This window comes from Chiloscyllium plagiosum, unplaced genomic scaffold, assembly GCF_037043375.1.
Source record: "Chiloscyllium plagiosum isolate Xiang-an unplaced genomic scaffold, Cpla_swu_hap1 HiC_scaffold_6, whole genome shotgun sequence".
Lineage (NCBI taxonomy): Eukaryota > Metazoa > Chordata > Chondrichthyes > Orectolobiformes > Hemiscylliidae > Chiloscyllium > Chiloscyllium plagiosum.
The window spans coordinates 101704450-101732319 of record NW_028270144.1 but is presented as its reverse complement, the minus strand read 5'-3'; the positions used below and the strand labels follow the sequence as shown (position 1 = coordinate 101732319).

The window sequence follows — 27870 nt, the reverse complement described above, 5'->3', positions numbered from 1 at the left end:
GAAAGGCAGTATTGCATATATGAGCATGAGTAATTTTTTTTAATTACAAAAATACACTTTGTTCATGAAATATCTTTATTGACATTTGCAGATATTAAAGCAGACCAATACAGTCAAGAAAAACAAACATTGGAATTTGACATTCCCTGCAGTTCCAAAAAACCAAAGGCATTTCTTACTCTTGGAGGACACTATTAACATAACTGAGGCAATGACAGAGTCTGACAACTGAACAGTTCCTCTTCATACTTCAGCAGAAAGACCTTAATTGGTGCTCTTTCCCCACTACACCTTGGCAGCAGCTGCCTCGGGTTTTAGTGCATCCCTCAGCATGTAGTCCTAGACCTTGGAATGTGTAAGTCTGCAACACCCGGTCAAGGTCAACTCTTTACATTAGAAGATCAACAGGCGTTGGGCGGACCAAAGGGCACTTTTCACTGAGTTGATGGTCCTCCAGGCATAACTGATGATTGTCCCGATATATGTCCCAGGAAAAAGATTCCTAAGTCATGGAACTGCTCAGGAAAAACTTTGATAAAAGCCAATGCATCTCTCCCCAGATCTTATTTGCAAAGGCATATTCCACATTGAGATGTGTGACAGTCTCCTCACCAGTATATCCACTTTGAGAGCAGCGTGTGGTGGTGTCAGAGTCCAGGCATGCGTGAACGGCCTGTCAGGCAGTGCCCTTCTCATCACCAGCCAAGCTACATCTTGGTGTTTTTTTGGAAAATTCTGGTGATGAAACATTTTGACAAATGACTTTGACAGCTGGCTGAGGGAAAAACCCAACAGGATCCACCCTCTCCTTTTCCTGAAGGATCTTGAGGCTGCTACAAGCTAACCACTGCTAGCTGAATGTGTGGTCAAAGTTGTTTTTCTTTATAATGTTTTTTCTTGAAGGACGGGTGATACAGAATAGAATCCCTTCAGTTTATAGAATCCCTACAATGTGGAAACAGGCCATTTGGCCCCACAAGCCCACATTGACCCTCCAAAGAGCATCCCACCCAGGCCCATTCCTCTACCTTATCACTTTACATTTATCCCAGACTAATGCTCTTAACCTACACATCGCTGAATACTATGGACAGTTTAGCATGGCCAATTCACCTAACATGCACATCTTTGGACTGTAGGAGGAAACCAGAGCACCCGGAGGAAACCCACGCAGACACGGGGAGAATGTGCAAACTCCACGCAGACAGTCATCCGAGGCTGGAATCCAACCCACATCCCTGGCGCTGTGAGACAGCAGTGATAACCACTGGAATGATCCAACTACTTGAAGCACCCAGCAGCAATGAGGCCAGAGCATCCTTCACATACCTGGGGACAGATAGAACCACAGTATATTGTGAGATTTGGTGTTTGCGTACTGAGGGTCTGTGCACAGCTAGATGCAGCCGCACACAAAGATGGTCATCTGGTTGAGGACAGTGTCGTTCCACTTGATCTAGAGTTTTATACACATACCCCGGCGGACACGGCCCACATAGATCTCCAGATGAAGTGGAAGATGGCTTGGGTGACAGCAATTGAGGAGGTTCTGGGAGTGGGCCAGATCTGCGCTGAATAAACAGCAGAGAGAGTGCCTCACACCTGATGACCAGGTTTTTACCCACAATACAGAGGGTGCTCCCAACTGCCCAGGTTCCACCTCACCTTCGCAATATGCTCCTCTGAACTATATTCCTAGCACCTTTAGGTACTCTGTACTGACAGTGAAGGGGATAAAGGATCAGTTGGCCAAGTTCCCAAAGAACATGGCCTGTCTCTTCTTCAATTTATCTTGGTTCCCAAGGCCAGTTCGAACTGGTCACTGATGGCCATGAGTCTGCACACTGACAGCAAATCCGAGCAGAAAACAGCAACGTCATCCATATACAGGGAAGATTTGACCTGCAGGCCTCCGCTGTCTGGAATAATCACCTCCCCCCACCGGCTCACATCCTTCCTGATCGACTCTGTAAAGAGTTCTACACAACGCACAAACAAGGCAGGAGAGAGTGGGCAGCCCCGCCTGACTCCCGACCTGATCAGGAAACCTTCTGATTCCTACCCATTGATGAGACTGCACTAGTAAATACTTAAAGGTCAAGGTGAGAGGAAATTAGCTCTCCACCTATGAAATATGGGATTAGCTTTGTGCATTGTGTCCTGCTGGTGCCACTTTTAAGGCAGCCTGTGATTACTTCAGCCCTAAGATTATTTCCCTGTGTTCTACATTTCTTCATCAAAGATTACAAAAAAAACCAAAAGCGGAATTATACCTCCCAGGTAAAATGGAAACAGTGTATTCATTATAAGTAATGATAGACATAATGCACTGGATCTTAAGGCTGTAATCTAATACTAAAGAACAGCTTTACAACTCTTAGATATCTCTCTTACATTTTAGTGCATGATCCAAGCTCTTGAATAGATTATGACTACTTTGTAATCAGCACTAAGTATCCATATTAATAAGAAGGATATTATCGTCATTTGACAGAACCGCATGTTGACGTTTTATGCAGTGAAAATAAAACTTATATTGTGTAAGCGTCAAATATCAATTAAATTTGAAATCATTTTAACATTTGCAAGTTGAGACAAAGAAGGCAATTTTATCTGCCAAGATGACTTGGGGTAGGACAGGCAAGAGGTTAAAATGAAATGACATGCAGATATAACCCTAATTTGACCTCATCAACCCATTTAGTTATTTAAGAGGTGGGTCACTTACTGGGCAGAGGAACAAAATCGATTGGTTTCAGAAGGCTGGCTGGTCACTAAAGACTTCAAGAATTTTTGGTTGCTCCATTTTTATAATTTTAAAAACCTTTTACTCATTACTGCCAGCTTTCCAGCAGAAAACCTGGCTTGTCAAAGGAGGCAGGAGAAAACAAAAGTAAAGAAATGAAGAACAGAACAATACAGGAACAGGCCCTTTGGCCCACCAAGACTGTGCTGACACATGATGCCTTTCTAAACTAAAAAGCTTTTGTCTTTAAGTGGTCTGTGTCCCTATATTTCCTGCCTACTCATGTATCTGTCATGGTGCCTCTTAAATATCGCTATTGTATCTGCCTCTGCCACCTCTGGCAACATATTTTAGGTACTTACCACCCTCTGTGTAAAATAAAAGTCTCCTTTAAACTTACCCTTTTTTAAATCTTAAACATATGCGCTCCAGTAATTGACAGTTCTACCCTGGGAAAAAGACTCAGATGATCCATTCTGTCCCTGCGTCTCGTAATTTTATGAACTTCTAGCACATTGTCCCTCATCCTTAGATGTTCAAGTGATAATAACTCAAGTTTGTCCAATTTCTCCTCATAGCTAATCTCCTCATACCAGGCAACATCGTGGTAAACTGCTTTTGTACTCTCTTCAAAGCCGCCACATTCTTCTGCTAGTGTGGCGACCAGAACTGTACATAATATTCCAAAATGTGTCCTAACTAAAGTTATATACAGCTGTAACATGACTTGCTAATTTTTATATTCTATGCTCCAACTGATGAGGCCAAGGCTGTTATATGCCTTCTTGATCACCTTATCCACTCATGTTGCCACTTTCAGGGAAATGTATGCAAGATCCCTCTATATGTTGATGCTACTAAGGGTTCTGCAATTTACTGTATATTTCCGTACTTCACCAGTATCACTCTACATTTGTCTGGATTAAACTCCATTTGCCATTCCTCCACCCAATTCCCCAGCCTATCTACATCCTGCTGTATCCTCTGGAAATCCTCCTCACTGTCTGCAGCTCCCCCAATCTTTGTGTCATCTGCAAACTTACTAATCAGGCCAACCACATTCTTCTCAAAATCATTTACATCTGTTGCAAACAACAGGGGTCCCAGCAGTGCAAAAAACCACTGGTCGCACATGTCCAGTCAGAAAAACATCCTTTGACAGTTACTCTCTATCTTCTATGACTACTGTATCATCTTACCAGCTGACTGCATATCTGATGTGACTTCATCTTTTGTATCAGCCTGCCATGAGGAACCTTGTTGAAGGCTTTGCTAAAGTCCATATGGACAACATCCACCATCCTGCCCTCTTCAATCATTGCTGCCAATTTCTCAAAAAACTCAATCACATCAACCCTGCACTAAGTCATGGTGCCACTTGCATTAAGTTTGTATTTTTCCAAGTATGAGTAAATCCTATCGCTAAGAGTATTCTCCAATAATTTCCCTACCACTGATATAAAGCTCACCAGCCTATAATTTCTCAGATTATCCCTGTTGCCCTGCTTAATCAAAGAAAAACATTGGCTCTTCTCCAATCTTCTGGGGTCAAGATGAGAGTGGTGCTGGAAAAGCACAGCAGGTCAGGCAGCATCCGAGGAGCAGGAAAATCAGCGAATGATTCCTGATGAAGGGCTCCTGCCCGAAATGCTGATTTTCCTGCTCCTCGGATGCTGCCTGACCTGCTGTGCTTTTCCAGCACCACTCTCATCTTGACTCTAATCTCCAGCATCTGCAGTCCTCACTTTCGTCCAATCCGCTGGGACCTCTCCTGTGATGAAAGAGGGTACAAAGGTTTCATTCAAGGACTCAGCAATTTCCTCACCTGCCTCCCACAGCATTGTAGGACAGATCCCATCAGGTCCTGGGAACTTGTCTACTTTTTAAAGCACCTAGCACTATCTCCTTTTATACATTGCAATGCAGTAGAATATCAACATGCCCTTCCTGAGATTCACATGTCCTTCTCCTTTGTGAATACGAATGAAAAGTATTCATTAAGGACCTCACCCACTTCCTCCGATTCCATGCAAAAATTCCCTCCATTGTCCTTGAGTGGACCTACCCTTTCTCTAGCTACTTTCTTACTCCTTATGTATGGATTAAACACCTTGGGATTTTCCTTAATCCTGTTTGCCAAAGACATTTCGTGGCCCCCTTTAGCCCTCCTAATTCCTTGCTTGACTTCTTTCTTGCTTTTTTTGCATTGCTTAAGGACTGAGTCTATCTTCAGTTTCCTAAGCTTTACATATGCATCCTTTTTCTTTTTGACTAAAAAGGGATAGATTTTACAGCACTACTTATGGGTCAGGAGAACCACGAGGGTTTCCATCAGGCTCAACAGGAAACATGCTTCTCTTTCAGCAATTACTGTAAGCACAACCAATTAATTCTTTGGGCCTCTCTAAATTCCTGCCATCGCCAATTGCCCGTAATCTCCCACAAACTCCATAATTCTTCCCTCATCAAAACTTGCCCAGTTATTCCCTTGACCAGAACTTGCCCCTCAATCCTTCACCTCCCTCCACTGCTGTTAATTTCAACAAGATGTCTGGGAAACTCAGATTTCCAAATTTCCTGGCTGGATCCATCTCTGCCTCCCCATAAATGTTGGATGTAAAAACTATGACAACAAAAAGGTACAGGAGCAGGAGAATCGACGTTTCGGACATAAACCCTCCGTCAGGATTGTTGCAGAGCTTACATTAACAAGTTGCATACTTTACATTAACAAGTTGTACTTGCAGTTAGATATAGGGAGATGAATAATTTCCAATCATTCATTTACTGATGTGCGAATGCTCTTGTAAAAATATAACTATTGCTAGAATTAATGCCAGTGCTAAAAAACAACAAAATTTTGGACTTCATAGAAATTGTAGATTTACGACTGCTGTCAGCAACCATGAGGGACGTTTGCCTTTTCTCATTATCATAATGAAAAGGTTTAAATAGAGCTGAAACAAAAATGGACATTTCTGGAGAAACTCAGCAGATTTAGCAGATAGTTGTGTTCTTCTGGTTCTCACTTATAACCCACTAACATTTGCATCCAAAGGATCATGAGCTGCCATTTCTTCCACCTCCAGCAGTCACTACCAGACATATATTCTCCTCCCTTCCCTAGTCCGCATTTTGCAGGGACTATTCCCCTCTGGGACACGTTGGTCCAACCCTTCGCCAATCCCAACAAATCCCACACCTCCCACAGCACTTTTCCATGCAATCACAGAAGGTGTAACATTTACCTGTTTGCCTCCTCCTACCTCACTATCCAAAGTTTCAGATGAAGCAGCGATTTACCTGCTCAATCAAGTCTACTGTATATACCAGTCACACTGTGGTCTCCTTGACATCAGGGGGATAAAATGCAGAACGGGTGACTGCTTTGCTGAATATCTACATTCTTTGTACAGAAAAATGACCTTGAGCTTCCAGTTGCCTGCCATTTCAACACCAACACCACCCACCCCCCAACCCAAGGTTTCTGTCTCAGGCCTGCAGCAATGCTCCAGTGACACTCAGTGAAAACTGGAAGAACAGCATCTCATTTTCCATTTGGGCACCCTGTAGCCTTCAGGACTCCATATCAAACTCAATCATTTTAGAGCATAAGCACCTCCTTCTGTCTCCCCACTCCCCCAGCCCCCCAATCCATGGTCCTACCATAACATGGGTTACTTTCAGCACAGCCAACCTATCTTCACCTACTTATGTTAATTATGTTCCTCATTATTAGCTTTTCTTCCTCCCTGGCTTACAATCAACCATCATTTTTCTGTCTAACTTTCTTTCACTCTCTCTGGGCTCTATTGTCACCTATCTGCTCATTCCTTCCACCCACACCACCCCATCCCTACAAACACTCCCTCACCACACCCTCATCCTGTCATAAATACCACCTTGTCCTAACTACTGTTAGTTCTGAAGAAGGGTCACTGGACTCAAAACCTTAACTCTGCTTTCTCTCCACAGATCTTCAGCATCTGTAGTTCTTTGTTGTGTTATGTAAATAAAGTTGTTTCTTTGTTCTAAAGAGGATTTTGTACTACTCATCAAAACCATTAAGTTAAACTTTACATCTCACTTGCAGTTATTTTCTTTAACTATTCTCCGAACAGCAGTGAGGTGGCCTAGAATATGGTTTCACTAACAGCTGCACTTCATAATATCAGCCCTTGCATTGTTTGATATGCCCTTTGGGTAGTGGTGTAGAAAGGGGTTCTGCTCTTCATCACCATCCTATTTACATTGTCCAGCTAAAGAAGAGGTGGCCAGTGAGTTTGCATTTATCTTTGAGCCTGCAGTTAAAATGACCAACCTCCTCCAACAACCCTTTGGAGAGCTTGCCTGGACAGGCCTATTCCAATTTTTTACTTTCCATGTATTTCTATGTCATCTGCATTAAAGGACAGCATTGCAGTGTTAAGTTGCTCTCAGGATTTCATATTGACTTATTAATAAAGTTGCTGTTGAAACAAAACAAAATTAGATGACTACAGCTGCAGTCTTACTTGGTTGTAAAGCAAAGCGAGTGATCTCAATTATATCTTGCAGCTGTTCAGTGCTTGCATCAGTAAAAGGATAACATATTTTATTTTAAATTGAGTAAGGTGATTTTAATTGGCAATGGAGTACGAGTGAGTTTCACTGAATTGCTTTCATTTAGTGTCATATTAGCCACTAGCATCATAATAACAGGACATGCAGTTTGGCAAAGAGAGGTATAGGAGTGGTTGGGCGCTAAAGAGTATAGGGCGGCACAGTTGTTAGCACTGCTGTCTCGCAGTGCCAGGGACCGGGGTTCAATTCCCACCTCAAGCAACTATCTGTGTGGAGTTTGCACATTCTCCCTGTGTCTGCGTGGGTTTCCTCTGGGTGCTCCAGTTTCCTCCCACAATCCAAAGATGTGCAGGTTAGGTGAATTGGCCATTCTAAATTGTCCACAGTGTTAGGTGTAGGGGAATGGGTCTGGGTGGGTTGCTCTTCGGCGGGTCAGTGTGGACTTATTGGGCCGAAGGGCCTCTTTCCACACTGTAGGGAATCTAATCTAATCTAATCATACTTGGAGCAGAAGTAGACCATTGGGCCCCTTGATCTGATTGTGGCCCCTGTCTCTTATAACTTTTGACATCCTTTTGTAGATCAAAAATCTATGCAACTTGCCCTGAAATGTTTTCAATGACAACACTTTTCTGGCTTCTGAGTAGAGAATTCCAAAGATTAACAAACTTCTCAAAAAAGAAGATCCTCCTCATCTTCATTTCAAATGACAGAGCCCTTAGTTTGAAACTATTCCCTCTCATTCTAGATAATCACAAAAGAAGTATTCTCTCAGCATTGACCCTCTTCAGCACCCTCAGAATCCAGTTGTTTCAATCACATCACTTCTCATTCTAATGAACTTCAGTGAGAGTAGTCTCAGCTTGCTCATATCCTTCATCCCAGGAATTGGCTTAGTAATCCTTTGCTTGAACTGCCTGAGATGCAAGTATCTTATTCTTCAGTTCTCTGAATGAATGAAAGTCTGGCCCAGAGCACCATGACCTCCACCACAGGATATGACAAGGAGGTAAATCCTGAATCCACTCCAGAAAGACTGGGGATTGAACCCTCTGTTGTTGGCAGTGATCTCGTCCCCACTCTCCTTCCTGTCAACCAAGGAGAAAGTGAGGACTGCAGATGCTGGAGATCAGAGCTGAAAATGTGTTGCTGGAAAAACGCAGCAGGTCAGGCAGCATTCAAGGAGCAGGAGAATCGATGTTTCAGGCATGAGCCCTGAAGGGCTTTTCCAGCAACACATTTTCAGCTTCCTGTCAACCAAGCCAACTGGCCCCCTCCACAGCCCTCAGATGTCATTGGAGGGTTGATGCAGGTATATAAATGGAAATTATGGAAGGAACATTTTCAGAGGTATAGAATGGCATTGGGTCTCTAATAGAAGTGGCAAAATCTTAAGCTGACTCTCCATTCATTTATTCAGTCCATCAAAATCTCTCTGATGTTCTTCAACCAGAAAGTGAGCAGAGACAAACAGATATAGCATTACGAATGTGTACAGGATTATAGAGAACAACAAACTTTCCATATACATTAATGTCCTTTAGTAATCCCGAAACTTGGGAATGATGTTCTACTTTTGCCTGAGTGCCCAGATAATTCTTCACCATTGCCTAAGCATTCTGGGCATACTGTTAGAGACAACTGTATTGAATTATGATGTTTGAAGCAACTACACACATAGTCCTGACAGTCCTGACAGCAAATCTTCAAGGACAAGCTACCATCTCTGAAAAGATTGTTATCAATAATGTGCAGACATCACTTGAGTCTTTTGAAGAAACGAATACACATGCTATAGTCTTCTAACGATTCACTCACTCTAAACTTGAGAATACGATGTAACAAATTCAAAATGTAATTATGTTGCTAATAAAGTAGAACAGTGATGCCTATCAGCTCTTATGCGATGGTAAAGCAGAACGAGAATCTGAAACTTTGCCAGGAACAAAACTTGTACATAGCATTACAGACACCAAGGAGGTGAATGAATGTTCTTGTACTTGTTGGTTATTTGCTGCAAAACAAACCCTTTTGAAAAGGTATTATTATACAATTCTTAAGATTGGATTCTATGTGCTGATATTGGTTAACACAGTAAACTGTTTCTGCTATCATATAGCTGTAGATTTTAGAGTTACAAAATTGGAAACAACTTCGGTCCAACTTGTCCATGCCTACCAGATATCCCAAATTAATCTAGTCCTATTTGGCAGCATTTGGCCAATCTCCCTCTAAACCCTTCCTATTCATATACCCACCCGGGTGCCTTTTAAAAGTTGTAATTATACCAGCCTCCATCATTACCTCTGGCAGCTCATTCCATACATGTACCACCCTCTGCCTGAAAAAGTTCACCCTGAGGTCCAATTTAAATCCTTCCACCCTCACCTTAAATCTACGCTCTCTAGTTTTGCACTCCCCTACCTTGGGGAAAAGACTTTGACTATTCACCCTATCCATGCCCGACATGATTTTATAAACCTCTATAAGGTCACCCCTCAGCCTCTGATGCTTCAGGGAAAATACCCCTCGCCTATTCAGGCTCTCCTGATAGCTCAAGCCCTCCAACCCTCGCAACATCCTTGTAAATCTTTTCTGAACCCTTTCAAGTTTAACAACATCTAGCAATGAACCTAGAATTTAATGCAATATTCCAAAAGTGGCCTAACCAATGTCCTGTACTGCCATAACATGACATTCCAACTCCTATATTCAATGCACTGACCAATAAAGGTAAGCGTGCTGATGATTGGGGGGAGAGAGGGGGGGAGAGAGAGAGAGAGAGAGAGAGAGAGAGACAGAGAGAGAGAAAGAGAGAGAGAGAGAGAGAGAGAGAGAGAATAGAATACAGAGTGTAGAGATGGGACCCACTTATCCTCTCTTTCTTTTTCACCCTTTCCAACATCAAGACTACTTCTTCCCAGATGCTATCAGTTCTGAAGAAGGGTCACTGCACTTGAAATATTAACCCTGTTAATGTTGCCAGATCTGCTGAGATTCTTCAGTAATTTCTGTTTTCGTTTCAGATTTCCAGTATCCGCAGTCTTTGTTTTAATTTATTGTATGAGTAGGAATTGCTTTTCTCAAACGGTTTTGAATTTAGGAATGCCAGGACATTGAATAAATTTAAGGAGGAGACAGAGTGATTTTTAATTAGTAACAAGTTGAAGAGCGATGGGGATCGGCCAGGAAAGTGGAGTTGAGGCCAGGATGAGATCAACCATCATCATATTAAATGGTCAAACAGGCTCAAGAGACTGAATTGTCTACTCTTGCTCCTAGTTCCTATATACTTTATTCAATCCATCATTCTGTCATCAGGACTAATGCTGTTTTTTCCTAGCTATTTTCAACTCTGATGAAGGGTTTCTGGACTTGACACATTAACTCTGTTTTTCTTTCTATAGATGCTGTCAGACCTGCTGAGTTTCTCCATTGCCTGGTTTTGTTTCAGATTTCCAATATCTGATGTTCTTTGTTTATATTTTCATGTGTAACCATGGACAACGGAGAGAAATGGTGCTTTTGGAAGGACATCTAGTTTGATGCAAATCTTTTATGCCTAATGTTTTCAGTCCCCAATGTGAAGAAAATACTTTCAGTTCATGATACAGAGAACTGAGAAAGTACTTGAGTGGAGGTGTTGAAATCGGGTTTAATGCATATGAAGATGAGCTTCTGAGGTGTGCTGTGACGTAAATGCAACCTCTGTAGTTATGAGTTGGAGACTGTGCTTGAAGGTTTGAACTAGTGCAGTTCAGAGTAGGGATCACTGCTGACTTATCATCATGAACATATTGTGAATACTGTTTAAAGAAACCTTGAGTTATGATCCCAGCTCAGAGGAAAAGCAAAATAGGGTTACTGACCTCTTTGGTAATGGAAACAGCTCCTTTGAATCCACTCTATCTTCCCCTCATAATTTTATACACCTCATTTAAACCTCCACTCAGCCACTTCTGTTCCAAAGAAAACAGTGCCGACCTATTCAAACTTCACTGACAAGTTAGAATTTCCCATTCCTGGCAGCATCCTCATAAATCTCCTTTGTATCTTCTCTATAGAATATTGTGTTATGTATCCTTTAAGTGCATCATGTTTTAACCCTCAAGGAATTCATTAACATGCAGGTGCAACAACATAGTTCAATATATCCCTTGTTCAGGTATCACATTTCTATAATAACCAGTCCTTGACTCTTTAGGTACAGGTTCCAGCCTGACAACTATCAATGCCTCCACATGGCATACTCAGTTATTTCGCACTCTTGCAGTTGACATGACTGCCTTCGAGCATGTGTCAGTACAACATTTCACTTGTATTGACAAAATGAGAACATTCTTGTGGTAAATTTAAATCTCTGTAGTCAGAACAACAGAATGTTTTCAGAGTATTTTCTCCTTAAAAATATTATGTTTGTGTCTTTGTCATTGCTTCAGAAATGATAATAGAAATATTGGGATACCATAATTCTTGCTTATCTCTTTGCAAACGTATTAAAATGAGGAATGATGAACATCGACCTGATTTTGGGAAATACCATGAATTTGCAGGCATAAAGTGAACTTGGGTAGGACTTTATTTTCATATTTGCATTACTTTGAAAACTAAGCCCAACTTCAAACTTCATTTGAAGCATTTATTTTACTTTGAATGTTGTTGTTTAAACTGTGCTGAAATTTGAAGTAATGGATTAAGCCTCCACAGAGAACATAAAAGGTCACTAAAGAGACTCCTACTTGATTTTGCTGTCTGAATTTGATTTAGAATCTGATTCATTTTGCGAAGGTCTGTCTCCTAATTGAAATATGGTGAGAAGGTAAAGCCTTGAGCTGGCCTTTAAATCTTATTTTCATTTGAAAAATGTAACTTAGTATGATCATGGTCATGAGTTGGGGCAACTTGATGGAAAAGTAATGAGGAAAAGATTGGATGACCACTGAATAGTCAGAAAGATATATAGCACTTGCCACGCTATGGTTCCAGGGATATTTTCCTTCCCTTTGCAATCTGCAACTTGACTTTCTTATACTTTTATGAGTCTTGCTTTGATTTGTAAATTTAGGTGGCCATTATTGATCAGCACAGACTCAATGAGCTGAAGGGCCTTTTCCTGTGCTGTGGACCTCTACTTACTGATATTTGAATTTGGCTTGTAGATGCATTGGTTATAATCTTCCAAAATTTCTTAAATTTTGTAATAGCTCCAGCATATCAGGAAAGTGTAAATGTTACACTTATTTTCAAGAAAGGAGTGAGACAGAAAGTAAGAATCTACAGGCCAATTAGCCAATATTTGTCTGAGGGGAAGTGTTACGATCCATTACTTAGGACATTATTGCAGGCTACTTAGAAAAATATCATGTGATGAGGCAGAACATTATGTGATGAAAGAGTAATTAATTTTAACTTATTTATTAAAGTTCTTTGAGGATGTAACAAGCAAAGTGGCTGAAGGGGAACGTATAGACCACTTTTATACTTGGATTTCCAAAGGGCCTTTGATACCATATCAAATGTTACTACCTCAAATAAAAGCTCATAGTTTAGTGGGTAACATATTGACATGGAAAAAGAATTGGTTAGCTAACAGGAAGCAGAGAGCATTGACAAATTGGTCTGTTTGGGTCGGCAAACTGCAACTAGTGAATTTCCACAGGAATAAGTACTGGGGCTTTAGCTATTTACAATCTATGTCAATGACCTGGATAAAGAGACTGAATCTATGACTACTACATTTGAGATACCTGGGAGTGGAAGCAAGGCAACCGGGAAACTTCACGTGTCACAGGGCTAAAAGCCAGCTTCCTGATGGCAGGATTTTTAACAGGAAGTGTCAGAATGCCTATTTGCATGAATCTGCATTTCTTGCATGCTTGTTAAAAAAAAAATTGCCAAAATTAATTTCCCCATTCCCAATTACATCACCCACAAGTGCGATGAGTAAATTGCATATAGAGCAACTATCGTACTAGAAAGAGTCTTGCTGAGGTTCTGAAAGTCAAAGACTGTGTCTTCTCAAACACTGAAGCAGTCCATCTCCAAATTCAGCAAGACCTCAACAATAATCAGGTTTGGGCTGATAGGTTGCAAGGAACATTTATGCCGTACTTGTGCTAGGCAATGGATATCTCCAGCAATAAAAACTGTAACCATCACCCTTGACATTTAATAACATTACCATCATTGAATCTCCCACTATCAACATCCTGGGGGTTACCATTGACCAGAAACTGCCGATCAGTTATCCTAACTAATCTAATCCTATTTGCCAGCATTTGGCCCATATCCTTCTAAACCTTTCCTATTTATATACCCATCCAGGTGCCTTTTAAATGCTGTAATTGTACCTGGCTCCACTACTTCCTCTGGCAGCTCATTCCATATTTACACCACCTTCTACATGAAAACGTTGCCCCTCAGGTCACTGTTACATCTTTGCCCTCTCACTTTAAACCCATACCCTCTAGTTCTGGACTCCCCTACCCTTATTGCAGTAATGCACACAAGCATATAAACCAACCTAACCTGATTTAATAATCATTTACAAAATAACCAAACTTCATCCACTTTAGAAAATTAAGAATTGCTGTCACAATTGTATATTTTATTCATGCACAGAACTTTTCACAAATGCTAAAAAAAAGAATCAGTTTTGAAAGCTCATGTGTGTTCAGTGGCAGGTGACAGAAAGCACAAATTGTTTGAACAGATCACGTTTAGCTTCCAGGCATGTACAAATTAGACATAACATTCTTTCCTACAGATGTTGGAAGAAAGCTATCCATCCTCAAACCAAGGCATTGTTGACAGCCAGTGATTGTATGATTTCTCTGTCATCTTGCTCAGTATCCTTGGAGGAATTTCAGGTACAGAGTGCTAATATGCTTCATTGATTGATATAATAAAGTTTGTACTCTGAACAGTGTTGACCTAATCCACTATTGCTGATCCTTGTATTATATGTTGTTTGCTTTAAACCCTTACACAGTTTCTAAATTGTCAGCTTGCTTGTCGGATAGCCAGTACTGAACACGCAGAAATTTCCTCAAACTAGACGTCAATTATCCAAACGTCAATTATCCAAATTTCTGCTTATCCAAACACGATCTCAAAGTTGGGTAAACTGTATTGTCCGAACATTTGATTATCCAAAAATTCTATTATCCGAACAAAATACTCCCTGCCCATGTAGTTCGGATAATCAAGGTTCCTTGGTTCCGGTCACAGGCTCTATTCCTCAGCCATTAATTCTATATCACGTCCTGGAAATTGTTTGAGGTTGAACCTTAGGATTTTATTTGACTTCCGGACTTTAGTAGAGACCATGTTTTGATTTTGAGGGAGTCCAGTAACTTTTAAAAAGAAAGACACATTACCATTTATTAACAGAAAGAATTATGCCAAAAGATTTTATGTTTTAAGACATGAGATTTACAAAGAGATTTACCGAGCAAGACATAAACAAAACAAAGGGGAGAAAGTGAGGTCTGCAGATGCTGGAAATCAGAGCTGAAAATGTGTTGCTGGAAAAGCGCAGCAGGTCAGGCAGCATCCAGGGAACAGGAGAATCAACGTTTCCTGAAGAAGGGCTTATGCCCGAAACGTCGATTCTCCTGTTCCCTGGATGCTGCATAAACAAAACAAATGCTACTAAATCAGAATAATATTTTACAAAACATGTACAATCAATTAGTTTTGACAGTATACTGATTGTTCTACCTTTATTAACAATGAAGAATTCCCCTGTATTTTCTGGGATTTGGAGAGTTCCTTTACGACTGGAGGATTGCAATGTTGATCGAAGAATCAATTAGAGCAATATGGAGGGAGGATGTCTTGGAAAGATCATTAACTGGGGCCATATGGGCAGAATTAAAAACCACATAAGGGCAAAACAAGCGTTTGTGTCTATACTATTGACCTAATAGAGGATCAAATAGGTAATCAAATTTCAGAGAAATGTAAAAATAATAAGGCTGGAATAGAGGATTTTAATCACCCAAATATGAATTGGAATGTTTTAAGAGTGCAAGGTAGGGAAGGAGCAAAGTTCTGAAATTACGTTCAACAGGATTTTCTTTTAGCTGGTATGGTCCCTTGTTGGACTTGGCAATTCTACAATTAATATTCCAAGGCAAGTTCAGGCAGGTGGAAGGCATATCAGTTAGGGAGCATTTTGGAGATAGTCACCATAACTCAGTTAGATTTAGGGTAGTTATGGAAAAGGATGAAGATGGACTGGGAATAAAAGTTCTAAATTGAGGAATGGTTGATTTTACAAGATAAGAAATGATTTGCCTCAAGTGGGCTGGAAGAAGCTACTTGTAGAACTTGTGAAACTGTGTCAGAACAGTGGGAAGAATTCAAGGAGGAGATAGCACGAGTACAGGACATAAACATTCCTCTAAAGACAAAAGTTGGGAGCAAGACTGGAGAAGTCTGGATATCATGGTAGATACCAAGGCCTCATTATAGCAGAATTCTTAGAGAAGTATAAAAAGTGCAAGAGTGATCTTCAAAAAGGAAATTAGGAAATAAAAGAGAGTGCATGCAAGAACGACAATCACCTGATGAAGGAGCAGCGCTCCGAAAGCTAGTGCTTCCAATTAAACCTGTTGGACTATAACCCGGTGTTGTGTGATTTTTAACTTTGTACACCCCAGTCCAACACCGGCATCTCCAAATCATGCAAAAACATTGGCAGACAGAATAAAGGAACACCCAAAGGATTTTTAAAATATTTAAACAGCAAGGGGATAACAAGGGGACGTGTAAGGACCATTAGGGACCTTCAAGGCAATCTTGTGTGACCTAGAAAGCATGGACACAGTCTTCATTGAATATTTTGCACTGGTCTTCACAATACAAAAGAACAGCACAGAAATAGACATTAGGGTGGGGGACTATGAAATATCGGAAGAAATTAACGTAGAGTGACAGGAGGTAATAACAAGTTCAGCAGCCTGAAATATGGAATAGAAGTGCAGGGCTGGATGTGATGTATTACAGATTGTTATCGGAGGCAAAGGAGCAGATACCAGAGGCCCTCGCTGTAATTTTCAAATCCTCTCTGGCCTCATGAGGTGCCGGAAGACCGGAGGACTGCTTTACTCTTGTTTATCAGCCTCTCAAACTGGGTGGGTCCATTACCTTATTTAAAAGCTTCATGCACTGAACTAAAAGTTACTCTGCTTAAGCATATGGTTCAAGAAATTAGATATTTTTGTAACAACCAGCTAAAGTGTCAGGAAAGATTTAAGTTAATCATGAAAGAACTCAGGTATCATAAGAAAATACTTCCTCAACTTAATGTCAGAGAGATCATTCACAGTCAGGTTGGAAAGCATTCATCAGTGTACAGTCAATGGTGATCACAATTCTCTGGAACCTGTTTATTTTTAACAACCTCTCAGGATGTCTAAAGTGGAATAAGATACATTGGGGTTGACCATCAGTGTGTTTGCAATAATGGGTAGAAAATACTGAAACTGTATGAGAGTTTGTGATTTTTAAGCATTATGTAACTTACTTCCAAAAATATGCCTATACTCATGTTTTTGGTGAACTTTTACACTGGTTCAAGATTCAATTCATCTGAAGTTCATCCACAAAACTAAGCACTTCGCAGTTGAAATTGCAAGGTTCTGTCAGTTTCACGTTTTGAGCATACTGCTAAAGTTGTGCTCATTTTCCAATAAATTAAGTTTATCCCCCTCCGTCCACGCATCAATGAATTTAATACGCGTCGTGACGTCAAACACTTCTTCCGCCGCCTCCAAGCTTACTTTTTCAATCAGGACTCCCACCCACCTTCCGAGGGCCCCTTCATCCGCCTCCAACACACTCCATCCAACAGGACACCTTGTGTTGGCCTATTACCGGCCCTCGATCTCTTCATTTCCAACTGCCGCCGAGACATTAACCGCCTCAACCTGTCTACCCCTCTCCCCCACTCCAACCTCTCACCCTCACAACGTGCAGCCCTCCACTCCCTCTGCTCCAATCCCAATCTCACCATCAAGCCAGTAGATAAAGGGGGTGCAGTGGTAGTCTAGCGCACTGACCTCTACACCGCTGAAGCCAGACGCCAACTCCTCCTCCTACCGCCCCCTCGACCATGACCCCACCCCCCCATCATCCCCAGACCATACATAACCTCATCACCTCAGGAGATCTCCCACCCACAGCTTCCTACCTCATAGTCCGGGAACCCTGTACCGCCCGATCCTACCTCCTTCCCAAGATCCACAAGCCAGACCACCCTGGCCGACCCATGTCTCAGCCTGCTCCTGCCCCACCAACTCATCTCCACCTACCTTGATACTGTCCTATTCCCCCCTAGACCAGGAACTCCCCACATACGTTCGAGCCACCACTCACGCCCTCCACCTCCTCCAAGACTTCCGTTTCCCCAGCCCCCAATGCCTCATCTTCACTATGGACATCCAGTCCCTATCTGCCATGACGAAGGCCCTCAAGCCCTCGTTTCTTCCTCTGCCGACGTTCCCACCAGTACCCTTCTACCGACACTCTCATTCATTTGGCTGGACTGGTCCTCACCCTTAACAATTTCTCCTTCGAATCCTCCCACTTCCTCCACACCAAAGGGGTACGCATGGGCACCCGCATGGGTCCCAGCTATGCCTGTCTCTTTGTTGGCTACGTAGAACAGTCCATCTTCCATAGTTACACCGGCACCACTCCCCACCTCTTGCTCCACTACATCAATGACTGCATCGGTGCCACCTCATGCTCCCGCGAGGAGGTTGAGCAGTTCATCAACTTCACCAACACATTCCACCCCAACTTTAAATGCACCTGGACCATCTCTGACACCTCCCTCCCCTTCCTGGACCTCTCCACCTCCATCAATGATGACCAACTTGACATTTTTTACAAACCCACCGACTCCCACAGTTACCTGGACTACACCCCTTCCCACCCTACCTCTTACAAAAATGCTATCCCGTATTCCCAATTCCTCCGCCTCCGCCATATCTACTCCCAGCTCCACCACAGAACACACCAGATGGCCCCCTTCCCACATGGTTGAAGATGCCCTCCAACACATCTCATCCACATCCCGCACTTCCACCCTCAAACCCCACCCCTCCAACCGTAACAAGGACAGAACCCCCTGGTCCTCATCTTCCACCCTACAACCTTCACATAAACCGCATAATCTGCCAACATTTCTGCTACCTCCAAATGGACCCCACCACTAGGGATATATTTCCCGCCCCACCACTTTCTGCTTTCCACAAAGACCATTCCCTCTGTGACTACCTGGTCAGGTCCACGCCTCCCCCCCAACAACCCACCTCCCGTCCTGGCACCTTCCCCTGCCACTGCAGGAATTGCAAAACCTGCGCCCACATCTCCTCCCCCCCCTGACTTCCATCCAAGGCCCCAAAAGAGCCTTCCACAACCATCAAAGTTTCACCTGCGCTTCCACCAATATCATTTATTGTATCCGTTGCTCCCAATGCGGTCTCCTCTACACTGGTGAGACTGGACATCTTCTCGCAGAGTGCTTTAGGGAACATCTCTGGGACACCCGCACCAATCAACCACATCGCCCTGTGGCTGAACATTTCAACTCCCCCTCCCACTCAGCTGAGGACATGCAGGTCCTGGGCCTCCTCCACCGCCGCTCCCTCACCACCCGACGCCTGGAGGAAGAACACCTCACCTTCCACCTCCGAACATTTCAACCCCAGCACATCAATGTGGACTTCACCAGTTTCCTCGTTTCCCCTTCCCCCACCTTACCCCAGTTCCAACTGCCAGCTCAGCACCATCCTCATGACCTGTCCCACCTGCCAATCTTTCTTCCCACCAATCCAAGCACTGCTGCCTCACAGCTCCAGAGAGCCAGGTTCAATTCCCACCTCAGGCGACTGACTGTGTGGAGTTTGCACATTCTCCCCGTGTCTGTGTGGGTTTCCTCCGGGTGCTCCGGTTTCCTCCCACAGTCCAAAAACGTGCAGGTTAGGTGAATTGGCCATGCTAAATTGCCCGTAGTATTAGGTGAAGGGGCAAAATGTAGGGAAATGGGTCTGGGTGGGTTGCGCTTCGGCGTGTCGGTGTGGACTTGTTGGGCTGACGGGCTTGTTTCCACACTGTAAGTAATCTAAATCTAAATCTAATCCGCTCCACCCTCCTCTCTGACCTGTCACCTTCATTCCCACCCCCATCCACCTTATTGTACTCTTTGCTACCTTCTCCCCAGCCCCACCCCCCTCCCACTTATCTCTCCATCCCGGAGGCTCCCTGCCTTCATTCCTGATTAAGAGCTTTTGTGCGAAACGTTGATTTTCCTGCTCCTCAGATGCTGCCTGACCTGCTGTGCTTTTCCAGCACCACTCTAATCTAGACTCTGATCTCCAGCATCTGCAGTCCTCACTTTTGCCTAAATAAATTAAGTGGTCCAGTATAGTTTCTTAAAAAAAAAGTCACCTTCAGTAATCTTACATCAAGTAGGTTGATGACTGGAAAACTCTATTACAAGTGGTGACAAGCCCTCTCTTTACAGAATTAATAAATCAGGTTAGTTAAGCATATTAGCACTCTTAAGTATACCAAATGATCGTTTTTTAATAGAAAAAGAAAAATTAACACTTGTGTTCCATGACATAGCCTGAAAGAAGATTTCACTTTTGTGATCACTATAAATAATGTTTAGCAGGAACATGAAATACAATATTCGCCTGAATTTTAATGGTGTTTTTGGCACAATTCCTATTTATCCAAAATGCAAACTCTACTTCATTGTCTATGAATGAAAGTTTGTTTTTCTTAACAGTCTGCTGTCTGGCCTATCAAATTTTAATACTCCAATATGCAGCTAAATAGACAATGATTTATACTGTCATGCAACTTTACTTTCAGCTTTACCTTATTTGTACAAATGCCATGCACCTCCTATAACTGGGACTTTACTCACTGCAAAAATAATAATTGCAAAGAGAAAACTGACAACCATTTTAGACTGAATAGCGAAGTGATCCCCAGTTTCTTAGCAAGAATAGAATAGCTTTTATGTCAATATTTGTGAGTGAAACATTGTTGGCCTGACTTTATCAGGACTAAATAACTAGTGTACAAACATTTGCACACATGTGTTTTGATTGTGTAAATTGTGAAAGGTTTGCAATAACTGTTGAACTCAATAATAGCTTATTGAATTTTATTTGAGGAACATAGTTTCGATATATAATCATTGGTCTGTAGATGAACTGCTTCTGGGACATGTCTATATATCAAGAAATTTATAAAGTTTACAATGCAGATATTTTATGATAAAGGGAGAAAAGCAACTACAAATGGAAGGCAACAAATTGGTGGGATAACTGAAAATTGATTGTGATTTAGAAAATTGAACTAATTGCCTCTTCAACTGATGATGGATGGTACTGACAGAAAATTCTGTTCAGGAAATAATTGGCTCGCTGTATCTGATTTTTTTTCTATCACTAATTAATTGGAAGAGAAGTGAGGGTACATGGCCAACAGTTTCATAGTCAGTGTGCCCTACAATCTGTTATTTCTTGGTGGACTGTTTGATCAACAGATTAGTCTCATGAAACTCTATGAAAATTACGAGGAGAAGGGTGCTGCTACTATTCCTTTTCTGTTTGACTGGGTTTAAGATCTATTTGGTTTAGAGGATCAACCACTATAGAGTATCAATGAAGAGAGGCTCTTGACTTAACAAGATTTTTCTTTGCAGGACAACAACGAGTTCCGAGTTCACCCATCCACCCACCATTCTCCTCTGCTTGGCTGAACTTGTTCTTTCACTGAACAATTTCTCCTTTAATTCACCTCACTTCTGCCAAGTCAAAGGAGTGGCTTTGGGCACTCACATGGATCCCAGTTACACCTAACTGTTTCTGGGATATGTGGAACATTCCTTGTTCCAGTTCTATACTGGCCCCCTGCCACAACACCTTTTCACAGTACATCGATGACTTTTTCTGTGCCGCATCAAGCTCATGTCGGGACCTTGAAAAAATAGTTAATTTTGTCTTAAATTTCCACCCCTCTATAACTTTCACATGGTCCATCTCTGGCACCTCCCTTCCTTTCCTTTCCTTGACCTTTTCATCTCCATTTTGAGGAATAAACTGTCCACTGCCATCCACTACAAAGCCACTGACTCCCACAGCTATCTTCACTACAGCTCTTCATACCTTATGTCTTGCAAGAATTCCATCCTATTTTCCCAGTTCCTTCACCTACATCATGTCTGTTCAGATGATACCACCGTCCAAAACAGCGCTGCTGATATGGCTTGATTCTTGAGCGTGGTTTCCCACCCACTGTGGTTGACAGGGCCCTCAATCACATCTGACCTATCACCGGTGCTTCTGCCCTTGCCCCTTCCCATCACCCACAACAGTGTGATCAGGTCCCCCTTGTCCTCACTTTTCATCCCACCAGCCTTCACATTCTCAGGATCATTCTCCGCCGCATCCAACAATTCCAGCAGAACACCACCACCAAACACATCTTCCCCTCACTTCCCCTGTTTGCATTTTGCAGGGACCACTCAGGGACATTTTAGTCCATTCCTCGACCACCACCCCCCACCTCCCAAGTAACCTCAAAAGATACAGCACCTGCCCCTTCACCTCCTACCTGCTCACCATCCAAGGACCTAAACAGTCTTTCCAGGTGAAGCAGCATTTCATCTGCACCTCCTCCAATCTAGTCTATATCATTCGCTGCACTCAGTGTGGCCAACTTTATGTTGTGTGGAGGAGTCAGTGTTGGAATGGGGTGGACAAAGTTAAAAATCACACAAAACCAGGTTAAAGCCCAACAGGTTTATTTGGAAGCACAACCTTTCGGAGCGGTGCTCCTTCATCAGGTAGCTGTCAAAGGTAGTGCTTCCAAATAAACCTTTTGGACTTTAACCTGGCATTGTGTGATTTTTTAACTTACTCTACATTGGAGAAACCAAATGCAGACTTGGTGACTGTTTTGTAGATCATCTCTGGTCCGTGCCCAGGCATGATCCCCGACCTTCCCATAGCCACTTAATTTAACACAGTGCCCTGCTCACATGTCCACTTGTCTGTCCTTAGCATGCTGCAATGATCCAGCAAATTACAGCACAAATTGGAGGAGCATCATCTCATCTTCAGACTGGGCACTTTACAATCTTCTGAGCTTAATATGGAGTTCAACACCTTCACTCTGTGAACCCACTCACATTCCTTCTCTTTCTTTTAGCTTTACTTGTTATATTCTCTGTCACCATATGCTCTCTCCCCTTCCCCCATTCCAGTGGGACTATATCTTCTTTCCAGTTTGGCAGCTAGACACACCATTGTTCTGCCATCCTCACATTCCAATCAATTAATCTGCCCTATCAGCAGCCTTTCTTCCCCCAGCATCTCACCCTCCCCCACTATTGCATAAATACTGCCCCCTCCACACTTCACGTCAGCTCTGATGAAGAGTCATCTGGACTTGAAATGTCAGCTTGTTCTCTCTCCATGGATACTGCCTGACCCGCTGTGACCTCCAGCACTTTTTGTTTTCAGTACAGATTCCAGCATCTGGAGTAATGTGCTCCTACAAGTTAAATTAATTTGTATACGCTGACTGGGAGAAAACCTATGGATATCAGCGTGTATTCCATCAGATCTTAGGACGTTTAGCCTGAACATTTGTACTGCACCAACTGCAGGTTCCCCTTCAAGCCACTCACCATTCTGACTTGGAAATATATCACTGCTCCGTCAGTGTTGGTGGTTCAAAATCCGAGAACTCCTTCTCTGGAAACACTGTGTGCTCACCTACACCAAATTACAGCAACAATTCAAGAAGGGAGTTCACCACCATCTTCTCAAAGGCAATATAAAATGGGCAATAAAAGCATCCCATGAATGAATTTGAGAACAAAAACAGAATGATTTACTGGCAAGTTATTTTCTCCTTTGTTAAAAGTAAGCTGGGAGGTGACATAATAGAGGCCTGTAAAGTTTTGAAACTTTTAGCAGAATGAGTACAGAGAAAACGTTATGTTGTGTCAACAGAAGTTTATCGAAGGAGCGGCTTTGTAAAACAGTCATCAAGAAATTCAACAGGGAATCCAAAAGAAACTTTATTGACCCAAAGTGCAGTGCAAATGTGGAACTTGATACTGCAGTGTGCAGTTGCAGTGAACAGTTGGGTGCACTTACAGTGAAACTAGACAAACATGACAGAACATGATGGCTGCAATGATACGTTTAGATAAGAAATGATGGGGACGTGTCTTCAATGGAGCATAAAATCTGGCATGGACTGCTGGGGTCAAATGGCTTGTTCCTAATCCACTTTCCTATCTTATCCTCTGTATGCAATGTTGCCTACACATAAATTAAAGTAAGTGGGAATATTTTTCTAATTACAAGTAAACATCTCGCAAGGGGAGAGGGGAGGCCTTGGATTTAAGTAATGTAATCAAAATGTCCGAGTGGATTGACCAAAATGGCAATTGAAGAATGATTAGTGGATAGGTGTTGCCACAATAGCAAAGACTTTTAATTAGTTTTGTTTGGATCTCTTCAGAATTTTGCAGAGCATATTTAGTTAATCCTCCAGGATAATGAGTAATGTTTAAATGGGTGTATTGCATCAGTTTTCACAGTTGAATGTGGTGTTGAGTTACGAATACCATTACCTGGAGGTAAAGTTAAACTTAAATGTATTCACGGGGCTGCAGGTATAGTCCTCGCTGGAATTAGGGATTTTACAGCACATTAAGTTGCTACTGATGCTGATGTTATACAGCCTTGGCTGTTAATTGCTATGAAGCTGTATCATGAAGCATTGGCTTAGCACTCAACTGCTCACTGAGATTTTGGATTATTGCCATGAGGTGGAGAGATGGTGCTTAAATATTTCGGACTTGGAAGTGAAAACCAAGACACAAAAGGTCTCATAAGTTGCCAGAAGTTATTATTGGAGATCCATTTATTATCACCTGGAAAAAACAGGGTTATTTGGAAATCTCAGTATGGCTTCTGAGAGAGGAATACTGTCTCACGAACTTGATTACATTTTTTTTTAAAGGGCTCACAAAGGAGGCTGATGGAATTTTAGCTCAATATTGTGTATTGTATTTCTCTCTGAAAGGTTTTGATAAAGTGCCACATAAAGGGTTGCTAAGTAAAGATGAAGTTTGTGTGATTGAATGGACAGATTTTAGATGAGATAGGAAATTGGTTGCATCCGTAGGAGACAGATGGTGGTTATTAATGGTAGTAACTCTGCATGGGAGCTGGTCAGCACTGAGGTCCTGCAGAGCTCTGGGTTAGTCCAATGCTTTTCATATCCAAATGAATGATCGGGGGAGCAGTCTGAGAAGGTGTGCAGGAATCAGGAATTTCACTGGCAATACTAAAGAGAGTGATTCCATATATAGCAAGCATCTTTCAATAATAACAAGTGCAGTGTGAACTTGTTGCTTTTAAATTTAAGCAGATTACAATCCTGAAAGTTAGAATGAGATTCTGCCAGCTGGCGGACTGAGTTCTGTTGGGGTTTACAGAGTCAGTAGGAAGGTATTTCATTTATCTTAGATGTTTGATGTCTCCAGTATGTTACCCACATGCAGTCAGAAAATGCAGACTTTTCATTCAAGTTATAGTCAGGGGTTCCATTCTCCAAATCCCATTGCCAATCCATGGCTCTCTGGTTGAGCTTGAATTTAAGAACAATGGGGAGAATTTAAGCCCCCAAGAGTGGGTGGATTTGGATTGAGTGGCATGTTTAATTATTAAAAATCGCATTGTTGAACCTGACCGCCTCTTAATTTTAATGAAGACATGGAGACCCTTTATTTTAATGAAGGGGTGGCACGGCAGCTCAGTTGTTAGCACTACTGCCTCAGAATACCAGGGACCCAAATTCGATCCCACCCTGGGTGACTGTCTGTGTGGAGTTTGTACATTCTCTCGGTGTCTGCATGGGTTTCCTCCTGTTGCTCCAATTTTAGATTAGATTAGATTACTTACAGTGTGGAAACAGGCCCTTCGGCCCAACAAGTCCACACCGCCCCGCCGAAGCGCAACCCACCCATACCCCTACATTTACCCCTTACCTAACACTACGGGCAATTTAGCATGGCCAATTCACCTGACCCTGCACATCTTTGTGACTGTGGGAGGAAACCGGAGCACCCGGAGGAAACCCACGCAGACACGGGGAGAATGTGCAAACTCCACACAGTCAGTCGCCTGAGGCGGGAATTGATCCCGGGTCTCTAGCGCTGTGAGGTAGCAGTGCTAACCACTGTGCCACTGTGCCGTCCCACAGTCCAAAGATTTGCAGATTAGGTGATTGGCCATACTATAATGTCCAGGGATGTGCATGAAGAATTGCAGAGTTACAGGGTTGGAACTGGATGGGATGCTCTTTGGAGGGTTGGTGTGGACTTAATGGGCTGAATGGCCTGCTTCCACACCATAGAGATTCTATGATTCGATGAACTAAGCTGCTTGCAGGGCACAATGTGTTACATGAGGAGAAAGTGAGGACTGCAGATGCTGGAGATCAGAGCTGAAAATGTGTTGCTGGAAAAGCGCAGCAGGTCAGGCAGCATCCAGGGAACAGGAGAATCGACGTTTCAGGCATAATCCTTCCTGAAGAAGGGCTTATGCCCGAAACGTCGATTCTCCTGTTCCCTGGATGCTGCCTGACCTGCTGCGCTTTTCCAGCAACACATTTTCAACAATGTGTTACATACTTACCATAATTTTAAGCTGAAACCATTCAGAGCATTGTCCAAAGCTCAGGAAACCCATCAGCTAAAGGGAGGTAGGACTGCTGGACCAGGGGGAAATTGTCTTTCCATTTATTTTCAGACAAAAGGAGTAGCCATGGGCACCAACATGGGCCCAAGCTATGCCTGTCTTTTTGTCGGTGATATGAAACAGCCCATCTTCCACAGTTACACCGGCGCCATTCCCCACCTTTTCCTCCGTTACATTGATGACTGTATCGGTGCCACAGGAGGTTAAACAGTTCATCAAATTCACCATCACATTCCACCCTGACCTTAAGTTCACTTGGACCACCTCAGCCACCTCCTTCCCCTTCCTGGGCCTCTGCAGGAAGTGCACCCTCACCTCCCCCCTCAGCTCTGTCCAAGACTCCAAAGGAGCCTTCCACATCCATCAGAGTTTTACCTGCACTTCCACACATGTCATTTACTGTATCCGTTGCTCCCGATGTGATCTCCTTTACATTGGGGAGTCAGGATGCCTACTCACAGAGCGCTTCAGAGAACATCTCTGGGAAATCCACACCGACCAACTCCACTGCCCAGTGGCCAAACACTTCAACTCCCCCTCCCACTCTGCCGAGGATATGCAGGTCCTGGGCCTCCTCCATTGCCACACTCTAATCACCCAACGTCTGGAGGAAGAATGCCTCATCTTCCACCTTGGGATTCTCCAACCACACGGCATCAATGTGGATTTCACCAGTTTCCTCATTTCCCCTCCCCCTTATCCCAAATCCAACCTACAAATTTGGCACCACCCTCATGACCTTTCTTACCTGTCAATCGTCCTGCCCACCTATCCGCTCTACCCTCCTCTCCGACCTATCACCATTACCCCCACCTCCATCTATCTATTGCACTCTCAGCTACGTTTCCCCTAGCTCCAACTCCCTCCCATTTATCTCATCACCCCCTCGGCTCACAGCCTCATTCCTGATGAAGGGCTTTTGCCTGAAATGTCGATTCTCCAGCTTCTTGGATGCTGCCTGACCTGCTGTGCTTTTCCAGCACCACACTCTCAGCATTTATTTGCTGTATCTAGTTTACCTGCTTCCCCAATACCCTGTGAATGGGCACTACTCTGAGCCTCTGGTCTCTTCAACAAGGCACATTATCTCCTCCACAAAGACCCTACGATCCTCTGATCTTCCCCGACTTGTGGCTTCTGATCTTCCTCTGGCCTACTCAAGCACCTGCTCCAGCCTTCCCGTTGTTTCCTGGTCTCTGTACCCCAATCGCCCACTGCTTCAGCCTTCCCAATTGTCCTTGGCTGTGGACACTGACCTTGCTCCTGATCAGCCCTCTCTGTTTCCCCAGCTTTGGTCTGGTAGTAAAAATTTACCGCCTGCTCCCTTTTTAACTGCAAGGTTGAAATATTACTTCTTCTGTAGCTTTACCTTACATGTTCTGCAAATCTTTCAAGTCTTTTAACAATAATGACTTCACTCAAACTTATTTGATTGCTGTTGTAAAATAGTTGGACTGGATGGAATAGTTGGACTCGATAATGATATACTGAACTTATCACTCACTGATATTTGAACTATACAACTGATGATTAACATCCCTTGAGTTCATTGTTTCTGTTCCAAATGTAAAATGCAATTGCTGCTATTGATTGAGATTGCAACATGTAACACAATGGAGTTGGTTTAGAAAATCTGATTTAAATGACAGCTAAATTATATCCACTTGACTGATCCCTAACATCAAAGGACTAAGTTGTCTGTTAAACCTGAAGAAAAGTATGCCTCTAATCCTTGAAAAGGGAATC

At 42.8% G+C, this 27870-nt stretch overlaps 1 long non-coding RNA gene across 3 annotated transcripts in view; it reads left to right on the top strand.

The window, feature by feature from the left end:
- LOC122550817 (uncharacterized) overlaps nt 1-27870 on the top strand; it is a 333113-nt gene that overhangs the window by 243952 nt on the left and 61291 nt on the right. For 2 of the 3 annotated variants that reach the window (XR_015757470.1, XR_015757468.1), the window contains exon 3: nt 14076-14178. The exons of the other annotated variant lie outside the window; for it this stretch is intronic. This is a non-coding gene — a long non-coding RNA (uncharacterized LOC122550817). The remainder of the gene's footprint in view (nt 1-14075; nt 14179-27870) is intronic. 3 annotated transcript variants of the gene reach the window in all.